Source organism: Aquarana catesbeiana, linkage group LG06 (assembly GCF_042186555.1).
Source record: "Aquarana catesbeiana isolate 2022-GZ linkage group LG06, ASM4218655v1, whole genome shotgun sequence".
In the NCBI taxonomy this organism is placed as follows: domain Eukaryota; kingdom Metazoa; phylum Chordata; class Amphibia; order Anura; family Ranidae; genus Aquarana; species Aquarana catesbeiana.
The window spans coordinates 148868039-148877818 of NC_133329.1; the positions used below are offsets into that span (position 1 = coordinate 148868039).

Sequence of the window (9780 nt, forward strand, 5' to 3'; positions counted from 1 at the left end):
GGTTAATCATACATCTGACTGTAATCATACAAAATCCCTCACTTTGTGCAAGTGTACAAGGTATGCAAGTGTAAGAATTGATGCTGGTTTTAAGGCAAAGGGTAGTCACACCAGATATTGATTTGATTTCGTTTTTTTTTTTCTGTTCGCACACTTTCATTTTGTAAATTGATAAAAATAAACAATTAAAATATATATTTCTGAAAGCGTTTTTACTTTACAGCATTTCTTCACACCTGCCTAAAACTTTTGCACAGTACTGTATATTCCACTCTTTTTGGGGCTCAAAACTTCCTCTTCCACAGGGCTTGCCTGCTGGCAGTTACTTGGGTAAAACCTTTGTGTTTTTCACTGTTCAGTGTACCCCAAAAACTGCCAGCAATTAAGCCCTGATGAAGGGGGAAATGTGAGTCCCTCAATTGCATTGGATATATCCTCAGACGTGTTGTCACGATAAATAAACTTTTTGCTGGACTTGATACAAACCTCTGGCACACTCAACCTTTGATATACTATATTGAATCCAGAGAGGACATAGCTGAGAAGAAATGTAGTGATTGGTGAGACTACTGTAATAAGGCAAATGTTGTGTTATATCTGAATCTATCAAGCAGTAAGCAGCACAAAATTAATTCTTCAATTTATAGCCAGCTAGTCCGGACCCTGTCACTCCAAAACCAGGCCAGTAGGGCAGCCTGAGTTATTCAGCTTAGCCAGTCTAACAGCACCTGTTAGTGACGCACATTTTTTGTGGCTACTTTTGGAATGACTTATGGTTTGGTTGTGGGATTGTGTTTGAACAGACTTTAACTGCTTATGAAAATGATATCCGGCAACCCCCGAGCCTGTTCTTTGCATAGACATCCTTTGAAGGCCATGCCCACAGCCAGCCCGCAACTAGTACCTACCTGTTATTGGGGATCTGCTGCATTGGAAATGATCATAACTTTATTATGAGTCCAGAGTTGCAAAGGTCCATTATGAGTTGCTAATCACCACCATTAGTAATATAAAAAAAAAATAAATTCCAGTATATATACCATAGCTTGTAGTCGCAATAACTTTCACACAAACCAATCAATATACACTTACTGGAATTTTTTTTATCAAAGACATGTTGCAGAATACGTTTTGGCCAAAATTTATGAAGTAATTTGATTTCTATATTTTTTTTTTTTATTGGATATGTTTTATAGCAGAATGTAAAAAATATTGTTTTTTTTTTTGCTCTTTTTACATTTATTTTACAAAAAATAAAACAGTGTTGATCAAATACCACCAAAAGAAAGCTCTATTTGTGCGAAAAAAAATGATATAAATTTTGTTTGGGTATAGCTTTGCATGGCTGCGCAATTAGTAGCATAGTGCTAAATAGCAAAAAATGGCCTGGTCATGAAGGGGGTAAAATCTTCCAAAGCTGAAGTGGTCAAGTATATACCCTGCGATGTTATTGCCCAATGCTTTAATACAAATCTGTTAAATGTCATTAGCTTCTGCAGAACTAAGTTTCTTTGCAAACCTAACTGGATTATTTCTGGGATATCCCATTTCTTCTAATATTATTTCATGGGGACTAAAGGGTACAGGGTTGAAGGGTAGAAGGGTTGCCCTTCTCTGCACTTTCTCCAGTTCCCCAATATTCTTTTTGTGAACTGGTGCCCAAAACTGAACTGCGTATTCCAGATGAGGTCTTACTAATGATTTGTACAGGGCAAAGGTATATCTCTCTCTCTGGACTCTACACCTCTCTTAAAAGAAAAGTATGGGTTTGGCTTTTTTCCCATAATCATACTTACCTAGGTGGATGCAGCATCGGTCCGAAGCTGCATCTGTCCCCCACTGCTTCTGCACTGAGAACCGAGCCATCGAACACTGCTAATGGCTCGGTTCACACAGATCCCCGAGTGGAGAGCTGCTGACTGTCAATCAGCAGCTCTCCTCTCTGGTCCTCCACACTCATTGGAGCGCTGAACTGTGGAGGGGCGGGGAGTGGCCGTCTCAGTCTCTCAGCAGCTCGCTAAGAGGCCGAGACAGCCATCAGTCCAGGCACCTGGCGGATCCAGACTTCCAGAGTCGGGATGACGCGGTGCCTGGACTGATCTGTGTGACGACAGCGGAGAGCGGACTTCAGACCGCTCTCTGCTGAAAACGGGTCACAGGAGTGCAAAACGGATTGCACTCCTGTGACCCAGAGGAGAAGCCCAGACAAACAAGCACAGGCTGGACTTCTTCCTTAATACAAGAAAGGATTTTCCTCGCTTTGGAAACCACAGCTTGGCATTGCATGCTATTATTAAGCTTCTGATCTACCAGATCCAGACCACCCAGATCCTTCTCCACTATGGACTCCCCTTGTTGTGTTCCCCCTAGTATCTCTACATTCTATATACTGTACTAGGTTGTATGTTACATAAAAAAATAATAAAAAATAAAATTGTAAAAAAATAAAATAAAAAAAAACTACTGAAGCTGTAACCCCCCTCCACCCCCCCCCCCCCCAAAAAAGGAAAACGCATTGTGAAATTAAAAGAATAAAAAATAATGTAAACAATAATACAACAGTTAAATTGTAAAAAAAAAAAAAATTAAATAAAAATAAAAAACTACTCATCCACTGCTCTACTGACACCGTCCACTGCCCTACGGACACGACACTGCCCCAACTTCCTCCTCCTCCAAAAAGTATTGTGAAAAAAAGAAAAAAAATTCAATTAAAAAAATAAATAAAAAATTTGTAATAATAAATAAATATAAAAAACTGACACCGTCCACTGCTCTACTGACACTGTCCATTGCCCTACTAACATTGTCCACTGCAGCCCCCCCCCCCCCCAGAAGCACTGTGAAAAAAATATAAAAAAAAAACATTTATAGTAAAAAATTATAGAAAATAAAATAATATTAAACAACTGACACCATCCACTGCCCTATTGATACCGTCCAACCATTCACTGCCCCCCCTCCTGCCTGAAACCATTGTGAAAAAAATAATAATAAAAAAAAATTGTAAAAAACAACCAGATCAACTGTGGGTATAGGATTGTGTATATGGGATTGTATGATTTATTTTTTTCCCCTTTTATTGGTTGAGCTAGATGGACTTGTGTCTTTTTTTAACCAGACTAACTATGTAACTATGTTTAAAAAAAAATATTGTAAAAATTTTTTTAAAATTAAATAATAAAAAAAACTACTGACACCATCCACTGCTCTATTGACACCATCCACTGCCCTACCGATACTGTCCATTGCCCCCCCCCCCCCCAAATCATTGTGAAAAAAATAATACAAAAAAAATTGTAAAACATAATGAAAACTAAAATAATAAAAATAAAAAAATTCTGACACTGTCCATTGCTCTACTGACACCACCCACTGCCCTACTGACACCATTCACTGGCCCCCAAAAATCATTTTGAAAAAAATAAAATAAAAATAAAATTGTAAAAAAAATACAATTATAAAAAAAGTAAAATAAAGAACTACTGACACTGTCCACTGCCCTACTGACACCATCTTGCACATATTACCCATTGCTGTACACTCCACACTCCTCACCTCCACATACTACCCAAAACCATACACTCCATTGGGGATGGGCCGAACGACCCCCTGTTTGGTTTGCACCAGAACTTTCGAACATCGCGAAAGTTTGGAACAGAATAAGGAACCCTATTGAAGTCTATTGGACCCGAACTGTAAAAAAAAGTGCCCATTCTGAAGGCTTATATGCAAGTAATTGAGCAAACAATGGTTATGGGGTTCCGGGTACTGCCCTGGGGGACATGTATCAATGAAAAAAAAGTTTGTAAAAATTTTCATTGTTAAATGAGCAGTGATTTATTGATGCTTAAAGTGAAAGCATAAAAATGAAAAATTCCTTTTAATATAGTGCCTGGGGGTCCCCTTAGTCTACCTGTACAGTGGGACATCTGTACTGTGTATAGAAGCTGCTGCAGCAATAATTGCATTTATAAAGCCAAAAAAATACATTTTCCCTGCAAGCTTTCTTTATTTTGTAAGCAACGGTTTGGGGAGCCAGCCTGTATGATGAGGCCACAATATAGTGCACTGGGAACAAGATTTTTTGGATAAATTCTGGTGTCTCTTCCACAGACTATGGATAGAAGTAACAGGTGTCGGTGGTACCTTCACGCTGTAACCCTATAAAAGGTACTCTTGATGAAAGCAAGAATTGGCCTTGCTGTCAAAAATTGAAATGATATGCACCTGTCAAACAGTTGCAGAAAAATTGGTCTTTGGGTGTCGGTGGCGCCTTCACACACTCTATAGAGCTACTCTTGATGAAAGCAAGAATTGGTCTTGCTGTCAAAAATTGAAATGATATGCACCTGTCAAACAGGTGTGGAAAAATTGGTCTTTGAGTGTCGGTGGCGTCTTCACACCGTAACCCTATAGAGGTGCTCTTGATGAAAGCAAGAATTGGCCTTGCTGTCAAAAATTGCAATGACCTGCATTTGTCAAACAGGTGCAGAAAAAAAAATTGGTCTTTGGATGTTAATTGTTCCCACCAAAAACATTCTTCCAGATCAAATCAACACCCACAGCGCTAAGCAGCCTAGAAGTCCTGCAGAGATTCCACATCCCAAAAACACCTAATCAGCGACATCGGCATCAGGGGACCTCCAGGGTTCTGTGCTGGGGCCAATCCTATTTAATTTGTTCATAAATGACCTGAAGGATGGGGTAAACAGTTCAATCTCTGTATTTGCGGACGGTACTAAGCTAAGCAGGGCAATAACTTATGAATGCAATCTATACACTGGGGGGAGAACCTCTGGGGGAATCTAGGATGGAAAAGGACCTTCTTGTAGTCTAGGGTTCTAGTAGATGATAGGCTCAGCAATGGCATGCAATGCCAAGCTGCTGCTAACAAAGCAAACAGAATATTGGCATGCATTAAAAAGGGGATCAACTCCAGAGATATAACGATAATTCTCCCGCTCTACAAGATTCTGGTCTGGCCGCACCTAGAGTATGCTGTCCAGTTCTGGGCACCAGTCCTCAGGAAGGATGTACTGGAAATGGAGCGAGTACAAAGAAGGGCAACAAAGATAATAAAGGGTCTGGAGGATATTAGTTATGAGGAAAGGTTGCGAGCACTGAACTTATTCTCTCTGGAGAAGAGACGCTTGAGAGGGTATATGGAGGATATTAGTTATGAGGAAAGGTTGCGAGCACTGAACTTATTCTCTCTGAAAAAGAGACGCTTGAGAGGGGATATGATTTCAATATACAAATACCATACTGGTGACCCCACAATAGGGATAAAACTTTTTTGCAGAAGGGAGTTTAACAAGACTCGTGGCCACTCATTAAAATTAGAAGAAAAGAGGTTTAACCTTAAACTACGTAGGTAGTTCTTTACTGTAAGAGTAGCAAGGATGTGGAATTCCCTTCCACAGGTGGTGGTCTCAGAGGGGGGCATTGATAGTTTCAAGAAACTATTAGATAAGCACCTGAACAACTGCAACATACAGGGACATACAATGTAATAGGTTGGACTTGATGGACTTGTGTCTTTTTTCAACCTCACCTACTATGTAACTATGTAGGGGCTTCATAGCTGCTAGTAATTCAGGAATAATTCATTTTGATAAATGTCAGATGGTCCACGGAGTCTGTGGACAGACGCGTTCTATTATCAGTAACAAAACCTCCAGCAGCACTGAATGCCTGTTCCAAAAGCACGCTGGATGCAGGGCAGCCCAGCAGCTCAATTGCATACTGGGCAAGTTCTGGCCAGTGGTCTATTCCCATGACCCAGTAAGCCAGTGGATCGCCGACTGGAAAGCTCTCCATCTCTGTTTTCACCCCTAGATAATTGTCCGCCATGTGATGCAGATGCTGCCGATGGGATGTGGAAGCTAACAGCCCTGGGCAGCGAGGACTAAAAAAAATAGTGAAATGCATCACTTAGGCGGCTGCTTTCTCCATCGCTCCTCTCGTGACCAACAGAAGTCTCAAAGCTATCTTTTCGACGACACTGTAACCTACCAGAGTCAGGAAAAGCATTAGATAAACTCCTCTTTAAGGTATCCTCAAGAGATTTCATCGTCTACACTCTCTGTGGTGACGGGATGAGTTCTGAGACTTTCCCCTTGTAACGGTGGTCAAGGAGGGTTGCCAACCAATAGTGATCCTTCTCCTTTATGCCACGTATTCTTGGGTCCTTTCGCAGGCTTTGAAGCATGAGGGAGCCCATGCATCACAAATTTGCGGAGGCATGAGAAGCAGACTCCTTGGGGTCACTGAGGATTATAGTATCTGGAACTGCCTCCTCCCAGCCATGTACTACTCCCAAGGGTTCTGGGGATGGAAAACCATCTCTTACTGTTTGACGTATGTCTTCCTCTGCTTCAGTGCCTCCAAAACTGCCAGAATCCTCCTCCTCCTCCCTCTCCTCTTAATTGTTCTGTGGTGTAGGAACAATGGAGTCTGCATAAAGTGGGGCCTTGAGAGGAAAGGAAATCCTCCTCTTCCTCCCGCTGCTCTGCCTCGAGTGTCCTGTCCATAATGCCACGCAGAGTCTGCTCCAGCAGGAACACAACAGGGATTGTGTCACTGATGCATGCACTGTCACGGCTCACCATCCTTGTGGCCTCCTCAAATGGTGACAATACAGTGCATGCATTCTTTATGAGCAGCCATTGGTGTGGGGAAAAAAAGCCGAGCCTGCCTGACCCTGTCGTTGTGCCATACTCACACAGGTACTTGTTAACAGCCCTCTGCTGCATGTCTAGCTGCTGTAGCATTGCCAAAGTCGAGTTACACCTGGTGGGCATGTCACAAATCAGGCTGTTTACGGGCAGGTGGAATTCCCGCTTCAGCCAACCAAGCACTGGCTGTGTATGACTGCCTGAAATCGGTACAGCAGATCTTCCAACCCTGGGTACCTATTTAGGAAACACTGCACCAACAAATTGAGGACATGTGCCAGGCATGGCACATGTGTCAACTTTCCCTGTCTAAGGGCGGACATAGCATACTGACTGTATGTCATTGTTGCCTGCCTTACTTATATCTTCACTAGTATAATGCAACTGTTGGCTAAATAAAGGAATTACAAAAAAAGCGCGTGAAGCTTGTCGCCCAAAAAGGAGCAGGAGCTTCTTTTTGGTGATGAACGTGCATAGGACGGCCCTTTCAACTGAAGGGTCTGCCCTAAGTGTGACAAGCGGAATTTGTGTCAAAATCGCCCACACAAAATTGGGTGACTCCCTGCTACGTGAAATGTGAATGGGGCCTTTTATCAACAGTTTTTTTCCAGCCCTGCAAATATTGATGACTAGACTTTGGTTTTCATTTTTCTAAAGTACATTTCTAACAAAGTACTCTTATTTATAACAACAGTGCCACTTTGTGGTTACAATTGACATTAGTTTGTAAACCAAAGAAGTGCATGGACTTAGCCATTTGGAGGATATTGAGGGAGACAGATATAGTAAACTGTGTCTTACCTTCGCATTATATTATGCTAGGCGTGAAATATTAATGGTATGGAAAAAGGCAGAGCCTCCTACTTTGGCATCATGGAAAAGGTCAGTGAACATGGTACTTCCCCTGTACAGATTGACATATGAAAGTAGGCAATGTCCAGGAAAGTTTGATAAGATCTGGTCCTCTTGGGTAGATGCCTCTGGGGCCCCGGAACCCCCTCTCGCATAATTATTATGCTATGAAACTGGTTGGAGGAAATCTAGTGTCTCTTTGACTGCTCTCCCGCTGCCTGTTCCCTCTTCCCCCCCCTTGCCTTTCCTTCGTTCTTCTTCCCCCCCCTCTTCCCCCCCTCCCCTTTCCTCCTCCTTCCCCCCTATCAGGTTGGATTGAAAATGGTTACTTATGTAAGTTTATCTACGATGCTATAATACTATAATGTATTAAGGTGTACTGTTAAGTGATACTTCTGATATTTGCACAATTGGAATATCTGATAGGCAATGACTACAGGTTGAAGGTTGATTTTAATGTCATTTTCTTCTATACTTTGAATGTTTTAAATCACTCTGTAAAGTAATGCTGATTTGTTTAATAAAATTTTCTGTTAAAAAAAAAAGAAGTGCATGGAGTTCTGTGACAAACAGACAACATACAGGTTTACTATATGAAAATAATACATACCTTGCATATACTGTAAAATATGTGTGCTCAGTACATGAAACGTGTAATATTGTATCTGTTAAGAATAGAAACCAAAATGTTAGTCTGAAATGGTAGCGTGGCCGAGTGGTCTAAGGCGCTGGATTTAGGCTCCAGTCATTTCGATGGCGTGGGTTCGAATCCCACCGCTGCCAGATAATTTTTCCCTGTTTTTTATTTCTTATTTCCCCCACAGCATGCACACTCCAATATAAGGCTGCAGTGATAGTATTAGAGAATAGGGGAGCCGTCTTTAAGAAAAGTGTTCACACATTACCTCAGCTGTGCACAGTGCTAATACTTGTCACTCTACGTGTTATATTTCCAACATTGCCTTTTGCAGAGATTTCTTATTGTGTGCAATATTCTTTTCTAATGCTTCTCAGATAGGACAATACAGAGTCAGACCAAAAGCATCTTCAGCAGGAAATCCGGTATATTAGGGGAATGTTGGTAGTTTGGTGCATATGCTGATAACTCGGCGTGCAGCGCCCTCTAGTGGAATTACAGCTAATTTTTTACACCTCTTGTGTGAGAATATTTTTCTCAAATACTTCCAATTCTTGGGGGTTCTGAACTTTTCACATATTCATCACATATTCATCTGTGGCATAGAAATTCATAATATACCAGTTAGAACAGATACCCTGACAGAACCGTGCCCTGTCTCTTGTGTTTTTTTCTATTCTCATGTAATTGCATACTTAGTTTGATTTTCTGTGTCTCAATCAGAAATATCCATAATATTTTGGTGAGTCAGCAAGGAGTGGGCAGAACTAATCGCCGCTAGGGATGCAGACCATTATATGCCAGCAAGGTAAGCTGCCAAAGTGTTAGTCCATGTTTAGACCCCTTTCACACTGAGCCGCCCCGGGCGTCAGCGGTAAAGCGGTGCTATTTTTAGCACTGCTTTACCATCGTTTTAGCGGCGCTATTCTGCCGACAGCAGGGCGGTTTTAACCCCCGCTAGCAGCTGAAAAGGGGTTAAATCCACCCGCAAAACATCGCTGCAGCAGAGCTTTGCCGGCGGTATAGAAGCGCTGCCCCATTGTTTTCAATGGGGAGGAGCGGTGGAGGAGCGATGTATTCACGCAAAGAATCTGCTGGCAGGACTTTTTGTGACGCCCTGCCAGCGCAGCGCCCCAGTGTGAAAGCACTCGGGCTTTCACACTGGGTTTGCAGCTGAGGCTTTTTTTCAGGCGCTATGCAGGTGCTATTTTTAGCGCTGTAGCGCCTGAAAGACGCCTCCAGTGTGAAAGGGGTCTTATGTGCAGCATTCCTGGAATCCAGAACTATTCTATGTCACATAGTTTGTTTACGTTCACCCTGACGGGATGTTAAAAAAAAGCATTGTATGGTCCTCCCCTCCGAAGGTTCCCAAAAAAACACAACCGACTGAGGGGTCTGATATGTCATTTTGGGGGGACCTCACACTTTTTTTTTTTTTACACTATCCCCACTGTTTTTATACATTCACCTGTCAGTCAGGAAGGCAGGGATGAGATACTGGTTGTTTGGATTATGCATAGCTCCCAACTGTCCCTGATTTGAGGGACTGTCCCTGATTTGGAGCAATGTCCCTTTGTCCCTCTTTCCCCCTCATTTGTCCCTCATTTTGGT

General features: G+C 42.1%; 1 non-coding gene across 1 annotated transcript; it reads left to right on the forward strand.

Moving 5' to 3' along the window:
* The first annotated feature begins 8233 nt into the window (after positions 1-8233).
* Positions 8234-8315, forward strand: TRNAL-UAG (transfer RNA leucine (anticodon UAG)). The gene has a single exon. It is a non-coding gene; the product is annotated as a tRNA-Leu (tRNA).
* Positions 8316-9780: the final 1465 nt, after the last annotated feature.